Raw genomic sequence first — 26,279 nt, forward strand, 5'->3', positions numbered from 1 at the left:
CAACCCCGAGATCGTTTCTTGTATCCCAAATCTTTATAGCACTTTAATCCTGAAGGAGTATTGGATTTTGGCAAGGCCTTTTCTACGTAAAATGAGATGATCATCTGTTTTTTGTTTTTACATATGTTAAATCATCCCTATATCTCTGGGATGAAGTATGTATATTGGGGTGGATGATTTTTTTTATGTGTGCTTGGATTCTGTTTGCAAGTGTCTTACTGTGCAACTTTTGAATCTATGTGTGTCAGTGAAAGTAGTCCATAATTCTGCTTTCGTACTGTTTCTTAATGTAGTTTGGGTCAGGGTAGCTGTGGGCTCATAAAATGAATGAGGCAATGTTCCTTTATTATTTTGTGAAATAATAGGAGAGTTATTTGTAGTAACTCTTATTTGAAAGTCTGATACATGTCTTTTCCTAATCCATCTGGACTTCAACTTCTGTTTTCTTTTTCTGTTTATTGGTCGGAGACCTTTAAAGAATGCTTCTATTTCACGATTTTTCTTTTATGAATATGTAATATCCTTTTCTATCCTTTTTGGTTTTCTTTGTTTGACAACTATTTTGTCAGGTATTAAAATATTTATCCAAGTGTTTTTTAGGTCCATCAGCTTGAAATATCTTTTTTGTATCCCTTTACTAGGAGATGATGTCTGTCCTTAGTGTTAAAAGTTTATGTTTCTTGCATGCAGCAGAAAGATCCTGTTTACAAATGCATTCAGTTAATCTATATATTTTTACTAACTGTCAACATCTATATAAAATGATATCAATGATTAGATTTTACTGCTCCTTGATTCCCATTAATTTGTTGTCATGTGTGTGTATGTTGGGGGGGGGGCGGTTCTCAGACTATTCTTAGTATTTTCTTGGGAATGGATAAAGGCTATCCATTCCCAAGAAAATACTAAGAATAGTTTTCCTTTTTGATCTCTCTGTAATGCTGAATTTGTAGATAGATATTGTTTAAGTTTGGTTTTATCACGGATTATCTTACTTTTTCCAATTTTAGTGTTGTGATGGAAAGTTTTGCTGGGTATCATAGTCTGTCTTGGGACCCGAGGCTTTTTAGAATCTGTAGAATATTTGGTTAAGCAGTCCAAGCCTCTCTAAAGGTTTCAGATGTTATTCTAATAGAACGTCCTTTCTATGTTTCTTGATAATTTTCCTTGTAACTTTTAATAGTCTTTGTTTGCTCTGCATTTTTAGTGTTTTGATACTTATGTCCCAAAGCGACTTTCTTTTCGGGTCCAATCTATTTGGTGTTCTTTATGTTTCTTATACCTTGACACTCATCTCCTTTTAAGATTCCAAAAATTTTTTTCATGAATTTGTTAAATTTTTTTGTTGCCTTTGACCTGGTTACTAATATTCTCTGATTTGAATTTTTCATGGTACCCCAGATTCCTTGAATATATGCAGTCCAGAGTACGTTAGATTTCATAATTCTTTTACTGAATGAGGAATTTATTTCTTCTCCTGTGTCTTCAAAACCTGAGATTCTCTCTTCTATTTTCTTGATTCTATTTGTGTGGCTTACCACTGAGGTTCCTCTTTGCATTCTTTACTTTTTCACTTCCAGATTTCTTTCAGTTTGTGTTGTCTTTCTTGATCCTATTTCTAATTTCAAATATTGAGAGTATTTCATTCCTGCCAAATACAACACATATTTGTTTGGGTATTCATAGATTTCTTTTGTGGATATATTAATTTCTTATTTGATGATTTCTATTGTATTTATAAAGGGTATTTGAAGGTCATTGTCTTGTGCTTAGACTACAATGTAGTTCTCAGGGCCTGCTATGGTAAAATAGGTGGGCTTTAGTAGAGACAAATTGTCCTGGATGTTTCTGTTATGTTTCTGTACTAGAATCCATGCATCCAGGACTAGGAATATTGTGTTTCTAGGTGTTAGTCTTTTGTTTTGTCTTTGTTAAGTAAGTGTTTTGGTATTTAGTTTCTGTTTCCTGTCTGGTTCGTAGTAGAGGGTGATGGCTATATGTTGACAGATAGAAGATTTTTCTGAGGTCCTGATAGATGTGGCCACTAGGGATTCCGGATATTGGAAACAGGCACTTAGGAATCTAAAGAATATTCACAGGAGGGAAACAAGCAGCGTGTTCCACACGTATCTGCTTAGTTCCTTGAATATAGGGTCAAGAGTGAAGAGAAGCCAAAACAGGTATTTTGCATCAGAGCTGGGCAGGCTGAATAAGGAGGAGATGAGGTAAAATGAAACCGTAAAGCTTGCCTACCTGCTTTGCTGGTCAATTTCCAGTGAATGCCTGCTGGAGTTGGGTGCTTGGAAAACAGGATGAGTTGAAAAGAAGGTTGGAGGAAAAAGTTTGTATCATCCACTGGGGGTGCAGGCAAAGAGGAGAACAAGACTGTGGCACATGATCTCCTTTAGAGTTTGGAGTGAGACTTGTGGACTAGACTTGACAGAGAAGAGGTAGGGGTGAAGACCCACATTTAGGCTGCCTATTTCCCTGTCTCAAGTGGCCTGTGGGTTCCCAGAGAATGCCTGCTGAAATAAGGTACACATATCAAGTGATAAGTGAAAGGAATGAAATTTGGAGAGGAAAATTTGAATTCTCCTCTAGAGGTGAGGCATTCCAGAAAGAGGAGGACACAGTAGGTTTTCTGCTACAGACCTGAAGATGAGACTAGGAGAAAGGATTTGGAGAATCTGAGGGAGAGATAAGTTCTGAAGTTAGTCTACATGCTTGCGGCCTTTATGGTTTTACAGTTAGCAGAAAATATGCATTACTATTATTACTTTTTACCATGGGACTCTCCTAACTCTCTTTACCTACTCTCTTTCCCACATGAGTCAAGGGAGATGGAAGAGAGATATCAGCCCTTGGAGATTCACCCACTGTTAGCAGTTTCACTAGCTTGGAGATTCCTAGCTGTATATATCTTTTCAGGATTTTGTGACTTTTGAAATCATTCAATTTGTAGGCCATAAACGGAGGGCAATCAACTTTCAGGCAATTACAGAATCAAAATGAAACTGCTGGCAACATCTTTGCTTACTGCTCTGATTTCAACTGGAGCCACTTGGCCAGCCATTTAAAAGGGAAATGGAAATGGCAAAGAAATATATTTCCTATGGTAACTTTGTAGGTTTTGGAATGTTCTTGGGAATCTAAAAGGTCGGTGTATATTCAAGGTCTTGAATTTAAAAAACAAAATAAACAAGGAAAAAAAACCCAAAGCAAATCTACCAAACAAACAAACAAAAAAACCTAAACCAACCAACACAAAACAGCAAATAATGAAGCCAATACTGACATATAAATCATACAGGATCTATAAGTTTCAATAAGAATATTAGTTGAGGGAGGATGGGGAGGGGAACACCCATATAGAAGGGGAGAGGGAGGGATTAGGGGGATGTTGGCCGGGAAACCGGGAAAGGGAATAACAATCGAAATGTAAATAAGAAATACTCCAGTTAATAAAGATAAAAAAATAATAAATATTATCCCTTCAGATTTGAAAATAGTCTCCAGATATATTGCTGAAACAATACCATTAGTTCTCTCATCTTCCTAGCCACCTGAATCTTTGCTCCCCTCTTGCTCTGTGCATCTTCTTTTCCAAGATGTACCCTTTATTTGATCTCAGAGTACAAATTTTTACACCTATTTTCTCTTCTTTTATCCTTGTATGGCGGTTTGAATGAAGTATGCTAACTAGCATTTCAAAACTTGGTGCCTAGGTGATGCTGTGTTATGGAACCCTAAGGAGGTGTAGCCTTGCTAAAGAAAGTTCATTAAAAAAGTATAGCCTCACCCTACCTCCAATTTAAAAAAAAGAATATTAGTGGAGATAAAAAAGGGAAAAAGGAAGAAAAGAAACAAATCTGAAAAAGTCTGAAAACTAACCTTAGAAGATGTGACTGTGAATTAATTAATCTCACAGCAAAGTCATGTTATGTCAGCAAAATGCCCAGTGTTTAACAACAACAAATCGATTAGGAGATATACACACAGAATATTATACCAAAAATATAAAAATCAGAAAAGAGAAAATGTCTTTGAGAGATAGGGGTAAATATATGAAAGTGACCACAAATGAAATCGGTACTGTCAACAAGGTAAAGAATATAAAACTACGTGTAAAAAAGAACAGATAAAAAGGTCCCACAGGAAAGGAGATTAAAATAATAGATGATTCAGAATTTCACAGAGATTCTACTGTTGAAAGCATGAACGAAATGACACATTTATTAAAGTGGCATCCCAATAGATTACTATTGAAAGAAATGAAGAAAAATCAACAGAGATCACTAATTATGAATAAAAAGTGATTGAACAAAATGAGGAGGAAAAGAAGCCCAGCACATCAAATGATCAATACGGGAAGACATAGAAAGCCTTCCCATACTGATTTGATTATTAGTATATGATTGTGCAGGTATAAAATTACCATATATACTGCTTGAAGTTGGAAAAAATGTACAGTCGCAAATAGAATTTATTACAACTGTCAAACACCGTAACCCTCTAACCCTAACCCTAACTCTAATCCTAATGCCAACCCTAACTCACTGTAAAGGAAAGCAAACTTGTGTTACAATTATAACAATGTGCTTTTTTGACACAAGCAAGATAACCTGGATTTAAGAGAGATTTACTTTTGAAATGGTGAGCAGTTCACAGTCAACTAATTACTGTAGATTATGTGTGTGTGTTTGGCCTCTAAACTGTGTGCTCACAAGGATACTTAAAATCACTATGATCCCATTTGGCTAGGCATGGAATTTATACATTGCTATTTCATAAAGGTCTCAATCTGAGGATTTTTATCTCCGTTGCTCAGGCATGGCTGTTTTGATGAAAGGATTTATTCTCCTTCCCTGTATTTAGAAAGAAGAATGCACACATAGAGACTGGATGTAAATACTAAAAACCTTTCTTCTTGGACTATTCCAAAGTTATCTAGGGACAACTCACATGATGAGATATAGTCTATCCTTATTTAAGATACAATGACTCATCTTACCTGAGACTCACTGACAGAGGCAATGATGCAGGGAAGAATAATGTTATTGCATTTTGTTTCTGTGTCTAGTTTTGTGTGTTTTCTATTAGATTAAAAAAAAATTAAACTACCAATCCCAAACTAAGAAATATAAAGCCCTTTTAACAATCAAAGTCAAAAAAATAAATAAATAATATCCCTTCAATGTGGTTATTTTAACTTTGTGCCAATTTTGCTTCTGGGTCTTAAAATATGTGACTTTATTATAATCACTCTTCTTTCAATGCTTTTGTAATTTATTGTTTAAATCCACAAATATAAGGGCTCCTCTCCATCTCTTCAGCATTGATGATAATTACCTACCTCTCAGATGCATTAGATAATTCTCAAGTCTCATTTAAACATCTAAGTAATAATTTAAATGTTTGATACAGTTGAAACAAAAACATATGTTCTTCATCCATGTGCAATACTGTATTGTCTCTACTTAATTTCAGATTCTGTTTGTTTTCTTTTAAAATGTATTTATTTATTTATTATCATTTTATTCATTTACATTTCAAATGGTAACCCACTTCCTTGTTACCCCTCAACAAAGCCCCCTTCCCATCACCGATCCACTCCCCCTCACTTTTGACTCTAAGAGGGTGCTTCTCCACCCACTCACTCAATTGTTCCTCACTGCTCTATCATCCCCCCACTCTGGAGCATCATGCCTACACAGGACCAAGGACCTCCCACTGTAGCCATCCTCTGCCACATATTCATCTGGATTTATATGGATAATTTCCTGTATAATCTTTGGTTGGTAATTTAGTCTCTGGGAGCTCTGAGTGGTCCAGTTAATTGTTATTGTTCTTTCTGTGGGGGTTGCAATCCCCTTTGGCTCCTTTGATCCTTCCCCTAGCTTGTCCATTGGGGTCCCATGGTAAAGTCCTATGGTTGGCTGCAAGTATTTGTGCCTGTATTGGTCAGGTGCTGGTCGAACCTATCAGGAAACAGCCTTACCAGGTTCCTGTCAGCAAGCACTTCTTATCTCTGCAATAGTGTGGAGGTTTGGTGTCTACAGATGGGATGGATCCTTAGGTGGGGCGATCTCTGGATGAACTTTCCTTCAGTCTCCGTACCATCTTTTCTTTTTGTCCCTGTCTTTCCATTGGACAAGAACATTTCTGGGTTAAAAATTTTGAGTTGTGGGTCATGGCATCCCTCAATTAGGGGCTGTGCTATTCTACTGGAGGTGGTCTCTACAGATTGATTCTTGTTTTATTGGGTATTTCGGCTGAAGTCATCTCCATTGCCTCCTGGGAAACTTTGCTTCCCTGAAGTCTGGGACTATCAGTGGCTACCACTGGCTCCTCGTTCCCAATGTTTGGATACAATTTCCTAATCATCTCTCTGTACTTCTCCCCTGGCCATCTAATAACTAATCCTGTCCCTGCTTTTTCCCTTCCACTCTCTCCTTCTCATCTTCCTCCCACCCTCAATCTGCTGTAATTGTTTTGTTCCCCTTTCTATATAGATTGAAGCATCTACCCTTTGGTATTCCTTTTTTTTTTTCTTTATTAACTTGAGTATTTCTTATTTACATTTCGATTGTTATTCCCCTCCCCGGTTTCCAAGCCAACATTCCCCTAACCCCTCCTAATCCCTTTCTATAAGGGCATCCCCTCCCCATCCTCCCCCCATTACCACCCTCCCCACAACAATCACATTCACTGGGGGTTCAGTCTTAGCAGGACCCAGGGCTTCCCCTTCCATTGGTGATCTTACTAGGATATTCATTGCTACCTATGAGGTTGGAGCCCAGGGTCAGTCCATGTATAGTCTTTGGGTAGTGGCTTTGTCCCTGGGACCTCTGATTGGTTGGCATTGTTGTACATATGGGGTCTCGAGCCCCTTCAAGCTCTTTTAGTCCTTTCTCTGATTCCTACAACGGGGGTCCTATTCTCAGTTCAGTGGTTTGCTGCTGGCATTCGTCTATGTATTTGATGTATTCTGGCTGTGTCTCTCAGGAGAGATCTACATCCGGATCCTGTAGGCCTGCACTTCTTTGCTTCATCCATCATATCTAGTTTGGTGGCTGTATATGTATGGGCCACATGTGGGGCAGGCTCTGAATGGGTGTTCCTTCTGCCTCTGTTCTAAACTTTGCCTCCCTATTCACTCCCAAGGGTATTCTTGTTCCCCTTTTAAAGAAGGAATGAAGTGTTTGCATTTTGGTCATCCTTCTTGAGTTTCATGTGTTCTGTGCATCTAGGGTAATTCAAGCATTTGGGCTAAGAGCCACTTATCAATAAGTGCATACCATGTATGTTTTTCTGTGATTGATTTACCTCACTCAGGATGATATTTTCAAGTTCTATCCATTTGCCTATGAATTTCATAAAGTCATTGTTTTTGGTAGCTGAGTAATATTCCAATGTGTAGATGTACCATATTTTCTGTATCCATTCCTCTGTTGAAGGGCATCTGGGTTCTTTCCAGCTTCTGGCTATTATAAATAAGGCTGCTACGAACATAGTGAAGCGTGTGTCTTTTTTATATGTTGGGGCATCTTTTGGGTATATGCCCAAGAGAGGTATAGCTGGGTCCTCAGGTAGTTCAATGTCCAATTTTCTGAGGAACCTCCAGACTGATTTCCAGAATGGTTGTAACAGTCTGCAATCCCACCAACAATGGAGGAGTGTTCCTCTTTCTCCACATCCTCGCCATCATTTGCTGTCACCTGAGTTTTTGATCTTAGACATTCTCACTGGTGTGAGGTGAAATCTCAGGGTTGTTTTGATTTGCATTTCCCTCATGACTAAAGATGTTGAACATTTCTTTAGATGTATCTCAGCCATTCAGCATTCCTCAGTTGTGAATTCTTTGTTTAGCTCTGAACCCCTTTTTTTAATAGGGTTATTTGTCTACCTGCGGTCAAAATTCTTGAGCTCTTTGTATATTTTGGATATAAGCCCTCTATCTGGTATAGGATTGGTAAAGATCTTTTCCCAATCTGTTGGTTTCTGTTTTTCCTAACAACAGTGTCCTTTGCCTTACAGAAGCTTTGCAGTTTTATGAGATCCCATTTGTTGATTCTTGATCTTAGAGCATAAACCATTGGTGTTTTGTTCAGGATATTTTCTGCAGTCCCCATGTGTTCGAGATGCTTCCCCACATTTTCTTCTATTAGTTTGAGTGTATCTGGTTTGATGTGGAGGTCCTTGATCTACTTGGACTTAATCTTTGTACATGATGATAAGCATTGATCAATCTGCATTCTTCTACATGCTGACCTCCAGTTGAACCAACACCATTTTTTGTAAGTGCTATCTTTTTTCTATTGCATGGTTTTGGCTCCTTTGTCAAAAATCAAGTGACAATAGGTGTGTGGGTTCATTTCTGGATCCTAAATTCTATTCCACTAGTCGATTTGTCTGACTTTTATCATGAAGCGGTATTGAATTTTGTCAAATGTTTTCTCAGCATCTAATGAAATTATCATGTGGTTTTGTTCTTTCAGTTTTTTTATATAATGGATCATGTTGATGGTTTTCCATATATTAAACCATCCCTGCATGCCTGGGATGAAGCCTACTTGATCACGGTGGATGATTGTTTTGATGTGCTCTTGGATTCAGTTTGCCAGAATTTTATTGAGTATTTTTGCGTCGATATTTATAAGGGAAATTGTTCTGAAGTTCTCTTTCTTTGTTGGGTCTTTGTGTGGTTTAGGTATAAGAGTAATTCTGGCTTCATAGAAGGAATTCGGTAGTACTCCATCTGTTTCAATTTTGTGGAATAGTTTGGATAGTATTGCTATGAGGTCTTCTATGAAGGTCTGATAGAATTCTGCACTGAACCCATCTGGACCTGTGCTCTTTTTCTTTGGGAGACCTTTAATGACTTATTCTATTTTGTTAGGAGTTATAGGGTTGTTTAAATTGTTTATCTGTTCCTGATTTAACTTCAGTAATTGGTATCTGTCTAGGAAATCGTCCATTTCCTGCAGAATTTCTAGTTTTGTTGAATATAAGCTTTTGTAGTAGGATCTGATGATTTTTAGAATTTCCTCTGATTCTGTAGTTATGTCTCTCTTTTCATTTCTGATTTTGTTAATTTTGACACAGTCTCTGTGTCCTCTCGTTAGTCTGGCTAAGGGTTTCTCTATCTTGTTGATTTTCTCAAAGAACTGTCTTTTGGTTCTGTTGATTCTTCGCATGGTCCTTTTTGTTTCTACTTGGTTGATTTCAGCTCTGAGTTTGATTATTTCCTGCCTTCTACTCCTCCTGGTTCTATTTGCTTCTTTTTGTTCTAGACCTTTAAGTGTGCTGTCAATTGCTGATATATGTTCTCTCCTGTTTTTTTGGTTTTTTTTTTTTTGTTTTTTGTTTTTTTTTTGCAGGCAACCAGAGTTTCCTCTTAGCACAGATTTCATTTTGTCCCATAAGTTTGGGTATGTTGTACCTTCATTTTCATTATATTCTAAGAAGTCTTTATTTTCTTTATTTCTTCCTTCACAAGGTTATCGTTGAGTAGACCATTGTTCAACTTCCATGTATATGTGGGCGTTCTTACCTTATTGTTATTAAAGACCAGCTTTAGCCAGTGGTGGTCTGATAGGACACATGGGATTATTTCTATCTTTCTGTATCTGTTGAGGCCTGTTTTATAACCAGTTATATGGCCAGTTTTGGAGAAAGTACCATGAGGTGTTGAGAAGAAGTTATATCCTTTTGATGTAGGATAGAATAAACATCTGTTAAGTCCATTTGGTTCATGATTTCTCTTAATCAGTCTATGTCTCTGTTTAATTTCTGCTTCCATGATTTGTCCATTGATGAGAGAGGGTTGTTTAAATCTCCTACTATTATTGTGTGAGGTGCCATGTGTGCTTTGAGCTTTAGTAGGGTTTCTTTGGGTGCCTTGTATTTGGAACATAGATATTTAGGTTTGAGAGTTCATCTTGGTGGATTTTTTCTTTGATGAATATGAAGTGTCCTTCCTTATCTTTTTTGATGACTTTTAGTTGAAAATCGATTTTATTTGATATTAGAATGGCTACTCCAGCTTGCTTTTTCAGACCATTTGCTTGGAAAGTTGTTTTATAGCTTTTCACTCTTAGGTATTGTCTGTTTTTGTCTCTGCGGTGTGTTCAGCAGAATTCAGGGTCCTCATTGCATATCCTGTTTGTTAATCTATGCCTTTTTATTGGGGAGTTGAGACCATTGATGTTGAGAGATATTAACGAATAGTGATTATTGCTTCCTGTTATATTCATATTTGGATGTGAGGCTATGTTTGTGTGCTTTTCTTCTCTTTGTTTTGTTGCCAAGATGATTAGTTCCTTGCTTTTTCTAGCATGTAGCTTGCCTCCTTATGTTGGGCTTTATCATTTACTATCCTTTGTAGCACTGGATTTGTAGAAAGATATTGTGTAAATTTGGTTTTGTCATGGAATATCTTGGTTTCTCTATGTTAATTGAGAGTGTTGCAGGATACAGTAACCTGAGCTGGCATTTGTGTTCTCTTAGGGTCTGTATGACATCTGTCCAGGATCTTCTGACTTTCATAGTCTCTGGTGTGAAGTCTAATGTGATTCTGATAGGTCTGCCTTTATATGTTACTTGACCTTTTTCCCTTACTGCTTTTAATATTTTTCTTTATTTTGTGCATTTGGTGTTTTGACTATTATGTGATGGGAGGAGTTTCTTTTCTGGTCTTATCTATTTGGAGTTCTTTAGGCTTCTTGTATATTTATGGGCATCTCTTTCTTTAAGTTAGGGAAGTTTTCTTCTAGGATTTTGTTGAAGATATTTACTGGTCCTTTGAGCTGAGAGTCTTCACTCTCTTTTATACCTATTATCCTTAAGTTTGATATTCTCGTTGAGTCCTGGATTTTCTGTATGTTTTGGACCAGTAGCTTTTTCTGTTTTACATTTTCTTTGACCCTTGTGTCAATGATTTCTATGGAATCTCTGCTCCTGAGATTCTCTCTTCTATCTCTTGTATTCTGTTGGTGATGCTTGTATCTGCGGATCCTTGTCTCTTCCTTTGGTTTTCTATATCCAGGGTTGTTTCCCTTTTTGCTTTCTTTATTGCTTCTTTTTCCATTTTAATTCCTTCAACTGTTTGATTATGTTTTCCTGGAATTCTTTCAGGGATTTTTGTGATTCCTCTCTATAGGCTTCTACTCGTTTGTTTATGTTTTCCTGCGTTTCTCTAAGGGATTTCTTCATGTCTTTCTTGATGTCCTCCAGCATCATGATCAAATGTGATTTTAAATCTAGATCCTGCTTTTCTGTTGTGTTTGGATATTCAGTGTTTGCTTTGGTGGGAGAATTTGGCTCTGATGATGTCATATAGTCTTGGTTTCTGTTGCTTGGGTTCTTGTGCTTGCCTCTTGCCATCAGGTTGTCTCTGGTGTTATCTTGTTCTGCTATTTCTGACAGTGGCTAGACTGTCCTATAGGTCTGTGTGTCAGGAGTGCTGTAGACCTGTTTTCTTGTTTTCTTTCAGCCATTTATGGGAACAGAGTATTCCTTTTTCTTAAGCCCCATATGGATTTTGAGTTGTATCATGGGTATTCCGAGCTTTTGGGCTGATATCCACTTATCAGTGGATGTTACTTATCATTTACCATGTGAGTTCTTTTGTGTCAGGGTTACTTCACTAGGGATGATATTTTCTAGTTCATTCATTTGCCTGCAACTTTCATGAAGTCATTATTTTTAATAGCTAAGTAGTATTTCATTGTGTAAATGTACCACCTTTTATGTATCCATTTTTCTGTTGAGGGACATCTGGGTTGTTTCCATCTTCTGGCTAAAAGAAATAAGGCTGCTATAAACATAGTAGAGCATGTGTCCTTGTTATATGTTGGGGCATCTTTTGGTTACATGTCTAGGAATGGGATAGCTGGACTATCAAGTAGAACTATTTCCAATTTTCTGAGGAAATGCAAGATTGATTTGCAAAGTGGTTTTACCAGTTTGCAGTCCCACCAGGAATGAAGGAGTGCTCCTCTTTCTCTGTATCCTCATCAGCATCTCTTGTTGCCTTAGTTTTTTATCTTAGCCATTCTGGTTTGTATGAGGTGGAACCTCTGGGTTGTTTTGATTTGCATTTCATATCTTTAGGTGCTTCTTGGACATTTGAGATTCCTTAGTTGAGAATCTCTTTTCAACTCTGTGTCCCATTTTTAATAAAGTCCTCTTTTTTATTTTTTATTTGGTCCTCTGGAGTCTAACTTCTTGAGTTCTTTTTATATTTTGGGTATTAGCCATGTTATCAGATGTAGGGATGGTAAAGATCATTTTTCAATCTGTTGGTTTCTCTTTTGTCCTATTAACAGTGTCCTTTGCCTTCCAAATCTTTGCCATTTTATGAGATCCCATTTGTCTATAGTTGATTTTAGAGCCTGAGTTATTGGTGTTCTGTTAAGGAAAATTTCCCTTGTCCCAATATGCCCAAGGCTCTTCTCAACTTTCTCTTCTATCAGATTCAATATATCTGGTTTTATGTGGAAGTCTTTGATCAATTTGGACTTGAGTTTTGTACATGGAGTTAAGTATATGATGTCAATGTTAACTGAGTATGTGTGTTTCAGTGTGCGTGTGTCTGTATCTGATTTGTGAGTATGTGTGTGTGCTGTGTGTTTAATATATGTAAGTGATTCTATGAATCTTCATGTATGTTGTAATATATATATACATATATATATATGAGGGTCTTTATGAATATTCTGGGATATGTGTGAATGTGTGTTTTTGTGTGTGAGTATATGTGTAATATATGTCATGTATGATCATGTTTGTTATGTGTGTATGTGTTTGAGTGTATGTTTGTGATGGATACAGGTATGTTTATATATGTATGCTCACTTGAGTGCAGGTTAGTATATGATATGTGTATGAGAACTTGAACAATGCGAATTATGTTTGTGTGATGAGTATATGTGTATCTCAGTGTGCTGTGTGTGTATAATGTGTATATCACTGATGTACGTCCTAAGTGTGTCTGAGCATATGATATGTTTGAGTGTGTATGAGTATCTATCTATCTATACATATATATATACATATATATATGTGTGAGTGTGTGTGTATGTATGTGTGCGTGTGTGTGTGCTTATTTCTGATGTGTGTGTATTATGTATGCGATTTATTTCGTGTGTGTGTGTGTGTGTGTGTGTGTGTGAATAAAGGTATGTATAAGCTATAGAGAGTGTCAGAGGACAACCAACAGGAATGAGCTCTTACCTCCCACCTTGTTCTAAGGCAGGACTTTTGTTTCTTTCACCTTTCAAAGAAGTTCATGATAGTAGGCCCATGAGTTTCTGTCCTATTTCCATGTCTCTGCCTCCTCACGAATAGCACTGGAGCCACAGATACATACCTCCAAGGGTATTGGGCTTTTTACATGGGTTCTGCCAATAGAACGCAGATCAGGCTTATGCTGCCCTCAGTCTCTTTTTGATCAACTCTTCAGATAATATATACTGTTTAAACACCAGAACAAATAGCCATCAAGCTCATCTGGTCTCTTTCCTTACTACATAGGTTCATCATGCAATTGGTTCATAAATTGCATACCACATATTAACTTCCAAATTCTTATCTTTAGCCTAATTTCTGTAAACAAATTTATATGTCCAACCATTCATAGGTCATTTCTACTGGAATGCCCTGTAAATGACTTCAGATGTTACATTCAACACAAATCTTTTAAACATTCCAGTTTGATAGAATTTATAATTTCCACATTGCAATGAGAGAAAATTGCATGTTTTTAATGGGTCAAGCCAAACAAATGCAGTTAGTTCTTTTTAGATCTTATACTAAATTAATGGCCCTTATTGATTCATAAATAAAACCATCTTATGTGCTAAACCATCCACATGCTTGTGCTCTATATCAAAATTCAATCACTAATGAAAACATTTAGAAATTCTTGCTGTCTCTCAAACAAGAACAGATTTGTCTTCTTATTATCCTTACTTAAAAGGTAGAATAAAATAACTCTACATTATTACATTGGATTAGGTTTTGTAAATAGTCAGGAATCCAAGAAGGTGTGTATAGACTACGTAAGACTATAATTTTCTGAACAGTCTTGAAGATTCAATGAATTTGACAACTTCAGGAGATCTTGGAACCAATTCTATGTAGATTCCAAAAACTAAACATCAATTGATCGATTGATCAATCAATCAACCAAAGAAAAAACTCTATATTCTAATATGTTCAGAGAACTATCTCAACATCACCATCAAGACCATAATCCAAATTAACAATACTAAAATATTCTATTGTATTTAACATAGTAATATTATGATATTTACTTACCTTCTGTCCTGCCAACCCCAAAAATATCCTCTACAGAAAGCATGAACTTTATTTCCAAACCCATATTCTGTTAACTTTATGGTCCAAACTTCCTAGTCAATTTTTATGTTTATTTTATGTTAAAAATTGGTAATAATTTACTTATCCTATAGACTACTATATAACCCATTTATCTGTTTTAGTTTTTCTATCTAATCTATCTCATAACCTTAACTCCTGTCAGGAGTCAACTAGAAAAGGCTAGAGGAATTCAAGTCAGTTTTCAGGAGATGGTCCACTGCTTTGCATTGCTGCCATGGGTAAACTCTGAATTGCAGGGCCTTGAGAAATTTCATTCCAGGATTGTTTCTTGCTACTAACATACCATTCTTGTCAGTATTACATAGTCTAATGATTCCTCTGCATTAACCCACCTGTTGGGGTAGATTTTCTGCAGATCAATAAAGATATACCCTCATGTAACAATGCTTTATAGAAAATTGATGATTTCATAATTTCTGATAATGATTTTATAGAATCCTAAGTTTATAAAAATAATTTCCAGCTCTCTGAAAAGCTGCAACTAGGGCTCTGTAAACTAACGGTGCCTTGGGCTAATTGTATTAAGATAAGAATGTAGATCTGGAATAGATTTATGATCAGAGAAAACAAAGCCTTCTACTTTAGCTATGAGACCACTCACTGGTAACTAAAGGTCATAAACTAGCAAAGGACAATTTACTGTAGGTTCAAGGACAGAAAAATAAGATATTTACTGGCTTATGTATACAAAACCTGAATAGTAATGAGACATTAGGAAGATGATCCAACTCTTGGATGATCCAACCATGCTAACTTATGATTTGGAACTGAGACCTCAAGCTAAATTACAGAGCACTAGAGGTAAAAAATGCATGATATTGGTCCAGAAATAAACAGGTAGATGAATAGAATACAACTGAAGACCCAGAAGTGAACCCATATTCCCAGGGATACTACTTGATCTTTGACAAAGAAGCTAAAACCATCAGGTGAAAAAAATCATTTTCAACAAATGATACTAGGTGAACTGGCAGATTGCATTCTGTAGGAGAATGCAAATTGATACATTTTTAATCTCCCTGTACAAAGCTCAAGTCTAAGTGAATCAGGACCTCCACATAAAAACATATGCACTGAACCTAGTAGAAGAGAAAGTGGGGGACAGTCTCGAACACATAGGCACAGGGGAAATTTTCCAAAATAGAACAACAATGGCTTATGCTCTAAGATCAAGAATCCACAAATTGGACCTCACAAAACTGCAAAGCTTCGGTAAGGCAAAGGACATGGTCAGTTGGACAAAATGGCAACCAACAGATTGAGAAAAGATCTTTCCCAGTCCTACATCCAATAGAGGGCTAATATCCAATGTATAAAAAGAACTCCAGAAGTTAGACACCAGAGAACCAAATAATCCTATTAAAACGTGGGGTACAGAACTAAACACAATTCTCAACTGAGAAAACTCGAGTGGCCAATAAACACCTTAAGAAATGTTCAACATCATTAGTCATCAGGGAAATACAAATCAAAAAGAACCTGAGATTCTGCCACATACCAGTAAGAATGGCTATGATTAAAAACTCATTTGACAACAGATGCTGAAGAGGATGTGGAGAAAGGAACACAACTCCATTGTTTGTGGGATTGAAAGCTGGTACAACCACTCTGGAAATCAGTCTGGAGGTTCCTTAGAAAATTGGATATAATACTACTTGAGGATTCCTGGGCATATACCCACATGATGATACAGCATGCAATAACAACACATGTTCCACTATGCTCATAGCAGCAATATTTAAAATAGCCAGAAACTAGAAACAACCCATATGTTTACTCAACAGAGTAATGGATACAGAAAATGGTACATTTACACAATGGAATACTACTCAGCTATTAAAAACAGTGACTTTGTGAAATTCTTAGGCAAATGGATGGATCTAGAAAATATTCTGAGTTATGTTAACTCAGTCACAAAACAACATGCATGGTATACACTCACTTATAAGTGCATATTAGGAATAGAGCTTGAAATGTCCATGATACAACTTACAGACCACATGAGTCTTAAGAGGAAGGAAGACCAATGAGTAGATGCAGTCCTACTTAGAAGAAGAAACAAAATAATCAAGGTGAGTCAAGGTTAGTAGGAACTTGAGAGGAAGAGAAGTGGGTGGTAAAGATGGGCAGAATCAGGTATGGAAACAGATAGAGGAGATGGACAGAGGGTCAAGAAATTGAACAGAAGTGTGCAGCAATTGGGAAATGGAAGACTGGGGTAGCAATCAGAAAGTCCCAGAGGAAAGGAAAGCAAGAGCCTTCCAAGACCCCACAAGGATGACATTAGCTGAAGTACACCACAAAGGGGAGGGAGAACCATATCCAGAGTTTAAGCTTGGCCCCCCAGGTGGGGGATGGAGCAACCCACCCATGTCCAAAATTTTAACCCAGAATTGCTCCTGCATAAATGAAATACAGCAACAAAGAATGGAGCAAAGACTGAAGGAAAGGCCATCCAAAGACTGCCTCACCTGGGGATCCACCCCACATGCAGACACCAAACACAGACACTATTGCTGATGCCAAGAAGTGCTTCCTGACAGGAGCCTGATAAAGCTGTCTGCTGAGAGGCTCTGCCAGATCCTGACTACTACAGATGCAGATACCTGAAACCAACCAGTATACTGATCACAGGGAAACCAATGGAGGAGTTAGGAGAAGGAATGAAGGAGCTGAAGTAGCCTTATGTGTTGTCAATGGTAGGGGAAGCCCTTGGTCCTGTGGAGGCTTGATGCCCCAGTATAAAGGAGCACTAGGGCAGTGAGGTAAGACGGGAGTGGCTGGGTGGGTGGGGGAGCACTGTCATAGAAGCAGGGGGAAGTGGGGATAGAGACTTTGCAGAGGGAAAATGGGAAAGGGGATAGCGTTTGAAATATAAATAAGTAAAATATCCAATTAAAAAGGACTAAATAATAAAAAATGTTTTAACTATTTAATGAGATTATGGAGCTAGCAACAGATAATGAATGTTTAGTTAGGTATTAATCTTAAGAGTAACACATGTAAACATTTCTGTTGTGACTTCTTATCATTTTATGCCTTTAATTAGTGTCTTAAACTTGCTATGAACTTATGGAATGCAAGGATGTTCAGAAGATGATGCGATAAATCCTCCTGGGAAAGCTGAAAAACTAAGAAGGACAATAAGGAAGGGAAATTTTTCTTTCTTTCAGCAATAAAAAAAAGTTGGGGTTTTGTCTTTCAGAAATAAAACAGTACAGGATTTTATTTCCTTGAGCAATAATATTTGGAAGTTCTTTTTTGTACAGAATGAGTGAGGGCTTTTTGCTTTGTTTTTTGTTTGTTTTTGTTTGTTTGTTTATTTTTGGTGATTGCTTAATTGAAATTGCTTATGGGGGCTTTTGCTCCATCCATCCATCATATATATATATATGTATACATATATATATATATATATGTGTGTGTGTGTGTGTGTGTGTGTGTGTGTGTGTGTGTGTGTGTGTGTGCGGCGCGCACGTGCGCGCACACGTGCGCGCTGTGTAATAATTTTAAATTCTTTTCCTTTCTTTTCTCTCTGGTTCACAAAGAGGTAATAAGTTCTACTCCTCTTGCGTGGCTGGTGAGAGGTCTTTGAGTGAGAAAGAAACCAGCACTTAATAAAGCACAGATAGTAAACGAGAGTCACATAGAAAGAAACCAGTGCTTATTAAAGCACAAAATAGTAAGTGGATGGAAACTAGCACCTATTAAAGCATAGGGAGGGAGGGAGGGAGGGAGGGAGAGAGAGAGAGAGAGAGAGAGAGAGAGAGAGAGAGAGAGAGAGAGAGAGAAACCAGTGTGTATTAAAGCATAAAATATGAAGAGAAAGGAAACAAGCACTTATTACTGACAAATTGTAAGATTATAAGGCCAGGCATCATTAGTCTTTCGCCTTTGTGCAACACTGTGTTCCACTTCAGCCCATTCCCTAGCTGGAGTAGGCCTCCAGCAAACTCCTTTAGCTTTGTTATTATATTTATGAATTTATTCACACATGTAGAACTATGAACTTGCAGTATCTAATAATATGATCCCATAGTTCTGTAATCTATAGCTTTAAATATTATTTGAAATATTTTGCTGCATATTGATATTCAAGAAAATTGAAGAGATTGAACTAGAACCAATATAATATAAAATAATATATCCATTTAAAAATGACAAGCAAGATTTTAGAAATTACGAAACCTTATTTTCATTATTAATTGCAGATGTATACATGTTGGGAGTAAAGAGATGGTAGCCATACCAATAAGTATAAACACTTTCTTAAATGTATTGACTAAAGTATAGTTTCTAGGGCTAAAGATCATGGATAAACATTCTGCATTTGGCTGTCTGTTTCCGAATTAGATAATAGCAAAGATTTACATCTTCTAAAAACCAATCTAAGGACAAGGATTGTTATTATGTATAAAGTAAGATTCCTTAGGTGATAGACACTAGGTCAATTTATGAATAAATAGGAATAAATGAGGAAAACCCTTGAAATCATCAAGAATCAAGAATGGTTCCAGAATCCAAAATAAATCCATTAGTCACTTAGAGACAAAAAAAATATTAAGGAATGGAAGAAAATCCTGGTCAAAACAGAATGTTGCTACCATTACTTCTGAAGTGGAACATATCAACTTGTATACCAAATACAAATAACTAGTGTGAGATCAGATGGATCAGATCTGTGCCTACTAAACAACCCAAGAGCAAGGTCTTCAGAGCAGGAGAGACCTAAAGATGCTCTTAGAAGCAGAGTATCACGGAGAGTGAGCTATTGAGCTGCAGAAACAATATCCTAGAAGACCATTTGTCTTCTAGGAGACAAACAAACAGCAGACAGACAACAAAAATATAAAGCCTCACAGAAAATAATGTGACAAAGTCAGGGAGTGAAACCCTTGCCTCCAAAGCAAAGCCTCATCTACTACAGCGAAGCCGCATTAACTGAAAGAGGAAATCCCCTACAGCAGCAAAGAAAAATGAGGCGAAATCAGCCTTGACAAGTTTTATTTAGATGTTTTCTTAAGAGAGAGCTCTGGCTTAAGACTCAGTGAAACTAGTGGAAATAAAAAGCCAGCACCATGCATTTGTGTGACTGTGAGTTTGTAAGTTAAATATTTATACAAATAAGTTGCCAATGCTATGAATGTTGCTTAGCTGCCCTTCATTTTTATGGGGTAATCCAGGGATATTTTTATTGTCTGAATTGCTCATTTATTAAATTTCTTTCAAAGGCAGTATATCTTTGCACTAAACAGCACTAAAATAATTTAACCATTTTTATTAGAAATCAGAGGTTCATAATTTATCAAAATCCATGATTTATAAAAAAATAGTAAATCAATATACAGTACTAGAAAAACATTTTTGCTTCATCTCAGGTGACAACCTTCATTGGCCTCAAAAAATGACCCTGGAGTCACTGGGCTTGACAATCAATAAGGCTCAAAGCCTTGTGATATACAATACTTGCACACCCTTTTAGAGGCATCAAAGTCCAGGTCTTTTAACCCTTGTGTCAGGGCAAAATGCAATGAGATCTTCATCCCTAATAAGAGGTTTTCTCAGATGAGCAGTCCTGCATGATACACATCTACTCTCAAACGGACCTCTTTGATCGATAGTGGCTTTTTGACATTGTTCTAACTTTGACTGATGAAGCAGGAAAAACATAACAGAACATGTAAGAATGCATTCTAGAAGAGTGTCTGTGGTTATTGGTTCCTGGTGCACTTGTTTTATATCTTTTTACAACTTCCATTGGTATATATTTCAGGACTAGGTTTAAGATACTTATGGATAGTAACAGTAGAGACTTATTAAATAAAAGATGAAGCACTATAAAACACCTATGTGAAATACATTTATATTGTTAAATATGTGAGAAGAAATTCAGCATGTTACCTTGAGTACAACCAGATGATTGTCATTTTTATGCCATATAAAAGTTAAATGCAGGCCTAAAGATTATTATTTGCAAGAAATGCCTACTCTTATTTACCTGCATTACCAAAATTTTATCAACATTCCATTACTTATTCCAAAGGAAAGTTAACAAATATCAAACTTTGAAATACCTGGATATTCTTCTAAAATAGAACACCCAGAGATGATTTATTTCATGATAATAATTTAGTGAAATATCCTCTCTTAAATAAGTGTCATCCTCAGCAGAACTGGGACAAATAGGTTCTGCAAGTCTTGGTCAGGCCAGAAAAGTCAGGAGTGTTACAGCTCTTAGAGCAAGGATATTTGGGCACCCTGATATGACAGGGAGCTGAGGTCCAGCTATGATGGTGTAAAACCAGAGTCAGTGGCAGGGACTGAAGTGGTGGCCACGACAGCACCAGTGGCAACATCTTGAGCCTGTCTTTCTAGGCAGGTCCAAGGTCCAGAGATGAATACTTCGGAAGAGTTCTCTCTTCCCCAAAGGCTGCAGCTCAGTAAAAGAGCCACTCTCAGATGGCCCTTGGTGAATGAACTTGTGCACTTCATTCCATATAGATAGGGGCTTTGAGGAGAAGGATGGGAATTAGAGGTAAATGTTTCCTATTGGCTCAATTTGAGATGCTAGTGAGGCTCTGTTAGCATGAGGAAGGACCCCAGGTGTTTCCTCATTGTCAAGGTCCTCTCCGTGGTGTGTTGAGGCTACAAGATTGTTCTGGAGCAGGTGCAGACAGGCAGGGAATAGCTCCACTCATACCATTCTCAACTGTGAGATTTACAGGGTCTGAGATCATTCAAGTTTACCTGTTCTCCTGTCTAGTGAAATGATCCACGTGTCCCACAGTTAAGGTTCAGTAGTATTTTTGACCTGCAAGTTTCTTCTGCCAACCACATCATACATACACTCATACACAATACAAAACCAGATACAATAATAATTGCATTTGCTAGATTTATTACTTTCGAGACTTAGAACGAATCTGAAACTTATGTATATTATCCTTATAAGATCTTTGAATTTTCAAAAATGCTGCCTATGGAAATTCAATGTGAGATGAGGTAAAATAACTATTTCTTTTTTTTCCCACATGGATAGGTTTAATGTAAGGATGAGACGAGGGACAGGGACTAGAGAGAGAAGAGTAGAAGAGGAGAGGAGCAGAGACTGGCCATGAGCAAGTAGAGGGAAGAGGGTAGGGGAATGGGGAGAGAAAGGACAAAGGGGAAGAGGGGAAGAGCAAGAACAAGAGTAAGAGCTAAAATAACTATTTCAATTATGCTATCTTATATTTGAGGTACATGACAAGCAATTTATATAACTTTATGTAAATGGTTAAGAAAATTTGTTCACTCATGTTAGAGTAATGCTATAGGACTTATTTCCAAATCACATGCTAAAGCAAGTCCATATCTTCATGTGCACTGGATTGCACAATCCCAGTAATCCCATAAACACTGCATGGCATAATTATTTGGCCATAAATTAATTCATTTAAAACACATTTACTAAACACCTTTGGTGAGTCAGCCACTCTGCAAGCTCATCTCTAGGAGGACACCACACAGCCTCAAGGAATTCACTGTTAGTGACAATTTACTTCATTAAACCAAGATGAATTTACATACAGAAATTTTTTAACAGGAACAATTGCTTGGAATGTAAGAATGAAACAAAAGGAGAAACAGTGGTTTTCAGAAATTATGCTTTATTATAAAAAAGTTTCAAAAATTATTGCTGAGTTAATTCTTACTACTATCATGAACTCTATAAGATTATCTCTTAAGGATTATGTAGTAAAGCTATTAAATATTTTATTAAAGCAATCACTATTTAAATGCAAAATATCTTTTAAGATATTTGTTTACATTCTAATCACAGCTCACCCTCCTCTCTCCCACTCCAACCCTTATAAATTCCTCCCCCTAGTTATCTGTTCTCATCAGAGAAAGGGAATCCCTGCTTGGTTAACACTCTACCCTGGAATATCCATTCACAGTAGACCTAAATAGATCATTTCCTACTGAGGCCTAACCAGGAAGTCCAGTTAGGAGAAAAAGGTCCAATGGCAGGCAACAGAGTCATAGACATACACTGTTTCAATTGTTAGGGTACCCACATGAAGAACAAACTACATATCTGTTATAAATGTGTAGGGGGCCGAGGTCTAGCTCCTGATGTTTCTGGTTCGTTGGTCAGTCTCAGTGAGCAACCAGGTGCCCAGAACCTCAACTTACTCACAAAACTTAACCCTGAATTTTTCCTGCCTACAAGATGCACAGCCATAGAGATGGAGCAAAAATTGAGGGAATGTCCAGCCAATGACTGGTCCATCTGAGGCACATTCCCTGTAAGAGAGTCAATCCTTGACACTACTAATGATACCCCATTACGCTTGTAGACAGAAGCCTAGCATAACTGTGTCATGAGAGGCTTTGTCCAGTAGCAGATGGAAACAGATGCAGAGACCCACAGCCAAACATCAGGGTGCACACAGAGAGTTTTATGGAAGAGTTGCGGATAGATTGAGTGAGCAGGAGAGATCAAGGACACCACTAGAAGACCAACAGAGTCAGATCAAAACAACTTAATGTAAGAAAAAAAATGCTGAAACCTGGAGAGAAGGCTCAGTAGGTAGGAATATTTAATGCACAATTTTGAAGATCTTAGTTGAAATCTAGAATCCACATAAAAATTCAAGAATGTTTATGCTAACTTCAGCAATTCCTGTATGGGGGAGAGAAGTTCCACGGGAGGTTTACTGAGGTTTCCAGGCTACCAAGCTAGCTTAAGGTCCAGAAACAATCTCTGTCTCTGAAATAAACCCGAGAATGATAGAATACAATACCTGAAGCTTTCCACTGAACCTGTCATATATAGACACATACCTCTACCTATATGCACATATAATTTATACACACATCACATAGATCCATAGGACATTGCATAATATGTACTACCATGCATAGGTAAATTAATAAATAAAAACTTTTGGAAGTACAGTATTTGCCTACGTTTCTCTATTGATTTATTAAATAAAATATTATTGTTTTAGTTATGTATATGGTAATATCTATTTATGTAAGTTCTATTTATTGAGGTCTTCCACACTTTGACACAAATATTAGTACTCATGATTTTTATAATGATATTGAGAAATAGGTATTAATACTCCTATTTAGCATATGAGCATACAGAAAGGACCATATTCATCAGCCTCATTCCATGAGAGTTTATGCAGGAGACCATCCCTCTATTCTGGCAGTGTGAAAACTGAAATTGTTTAATAAGGTCATCACTCTATAGGTATAATATCATGGATTTATTTTAAGGTAGTGTGTTATTAAGCATTGTTTATCTAACTACATGTATATTTATGTTTGTGTTTTTATATTTTGTGAACAGGCAACAACACATTGAATAACAGGTAAGAAATTTAATTCTGATAATTTATTTTCAAATTATTCAAATTTGAAATTAGTATTCACATCTATCAAATAAATCTACCATGGGGATGGCAGTAGAACATTGAATACAGACTCACAATTTTATAGCTATCCAATGTAGCATGTAGTTTACAAAAACATTTCACGCTGTGAACAGCTATATGTTGACATGGCATCTTCCCACACCCATGGGGAGCCCCAAGCTGCAATCTGCCCTGTTCCTGGGGCCTGCCAGCTGGCCAGCCAGTTGCACTTCTCTCAGCTGCCCTCAGTGGTTAGCCTGCCAAAACTGGGCACTGGATCTAATACCCTTAGCCCCAAAAGGATAGAAGGATAACTCCAGAGACTTGTATTAACCAACCAAATGCTTAACAGGAAATCTTCAACCTCGAAATGCCCACACAAAGCACACAAAACCCAACTGAGATATATATATATATATATATATATATATATATATATATATATATATATATATATATATACAAGCTGCACACTTAGATTGGAGAAATGTCCAATCATCCACCTATGAACTCTGGTTCACCATTCTCTCCTTCAGGTTCCATCTTGTCTCTTCCTTCTCCATCTCAACCCTCCTGTCTTTCCCCTCTAGACTAAAACTTTCACTCTGCCCCCGCCTTTTCTTGCCCAATTACAGGCTCCAGCCTTATGTGACCAATTAAAATTCCACCTGACCTCACGTGAGTACAGGCCTGCTTGAGGGAGCAGAACGTACAAAGAGGAATCCACAGCAGTCCAATTTTCAGAAAAAAAAATTAGTATTATTAGTGTTTATAAATGTCTCCTTTTTATATTTTAAAATTTTGTCCTTATTTTATACTATAATAACACACAAACCTAGAATTTGGCTTACTGTAAGATAATATCTAAATATTACATCTACCTAGAGATTAAATGTGCTAACTAATGCTAGAATATATAAGATATTTCCAAGTTTGCAATCTATGTATTCCACTCAAGAAAGTGATTCTCATTTTAGAAGGCTCAGTTCTATCTAGTGTATTTTTCTCAAAATATTTTTTAAGTATTACAATAACTTAAAGGCTTTTAAACTTGAAAGTTATTCAATATCACTTCACCCCTTATGTTGGAGTTTAAACTTCTTGTCATTGTTACAATTCACACTGAAAGTTTCCATTCTAGGAACAGTAATACAGGATGCCAGGAGAATAGGCTGGGTTCCCTACTATTAGCCCTTTCTTCATAGTAGACCTTCTTACCCACTTCAAAAGAGTTCAATTGTGTTTTATAATCCTCAAATGATTTTTGCTAAAATCAGAAGTGCGTAAGTTTTGATAGTTTCATTTCATTTCATTGTTTTTGAATTTAAGAACGCTTTAAGCTTTGTGAAAGCAAATATAAAGAAATCATAGACGAGCACATTTTTAAAAAATCCTGTTATAAATCTAAAAGTTGGATAGTATTAATGCTAATCTTTTCAAATTTTGATGTGATTTTCCTAAGTGCATAATTTGTCCTAGAAAAATTATCAGTCATCTATATTTATTTATGTATTATTCTTCAAAGTCCAATTTCAGTATAGTTTTGAAATTATCTGCAATAACTATATACATATCTGATTGAAATTTAACATAATGGAATTATTTTATTTAAATCTGTACATGAAGGACTTCATCATTGCACCACCAAAAGTTGTTAAAGTTTGTTTTTCTTTCAGGCTTAGATTATTGTTTGGTGTATGTTCTACCATAGATATTTGAAGCTCTGTGTAGTCATAATTTTTTCCCAATAATCACTTCTATTCCAGTGAGTGGACCTATCACTCAAGCCATAAATGATGCCAGACTCGAAAAGATCTAATTGATTTTCCAGAATAAATTAGTTTAGCACTAAACCTTTAGTGAGTATACTGTTCTGTTTCCAACAGGAAAATTGAAGCAATACACAGAGTAAAAACTGCACACACAGCGCATGTGGTTGGCAAGAAAAATGAAGCAAAACTGTGTCAAGTTAAGGGAAACACACACACAAAAATTAATTTCACCTTAATATGCCAGTCTTTTTTCTTTCCAGCGAAGTTTTCCTAGTTTCATATTTTATATTTTTATACATTTTATATTTTTTACACAATATAATGAGATCGAATTCCCTCTCTTCCCTTATTTTGTTTCATGCTTTTTTGCTTTTGTTATGCACATATTTTATGATCTTTTTAATCTCTAAATATAAGAAAAACAACAAACTAAATCAAACAAATGAAAGTCATAGAAATCAGTAACCAAACAATAACACCAAACATCACAAGCACACACACACATGCACGCGCACACACACAAACACACACACATTTTATGGAGTTTGGTGAGTTGGTTACATATTCCTGGGCATGTGGCCTGGCAGAGAGCCCAGTTGATATACAGACGGATACTTCATGGGAGAAAACTAAATTTTCCCTTTTCTGAAAGCCATTAGTTTCAAATAAAATATTGATTAGTGGGTGGGACCCA

The sequence above is a fragment of the Rattus norvegicus genome, chromosome 5, assembly GCF_036323735.1.
Source record: "Rattus norvegicus strain BN/NHsdMcwi chromosome 5, GRCr8, whole genome shotgun sequence".
In the NCBI taxonomy this organism is placed as follows: Eukaryota; Metazoa; Chordata; class Mammalia; order Rodentia; family Muridae; genus Rattus; species Rattus norvegicus.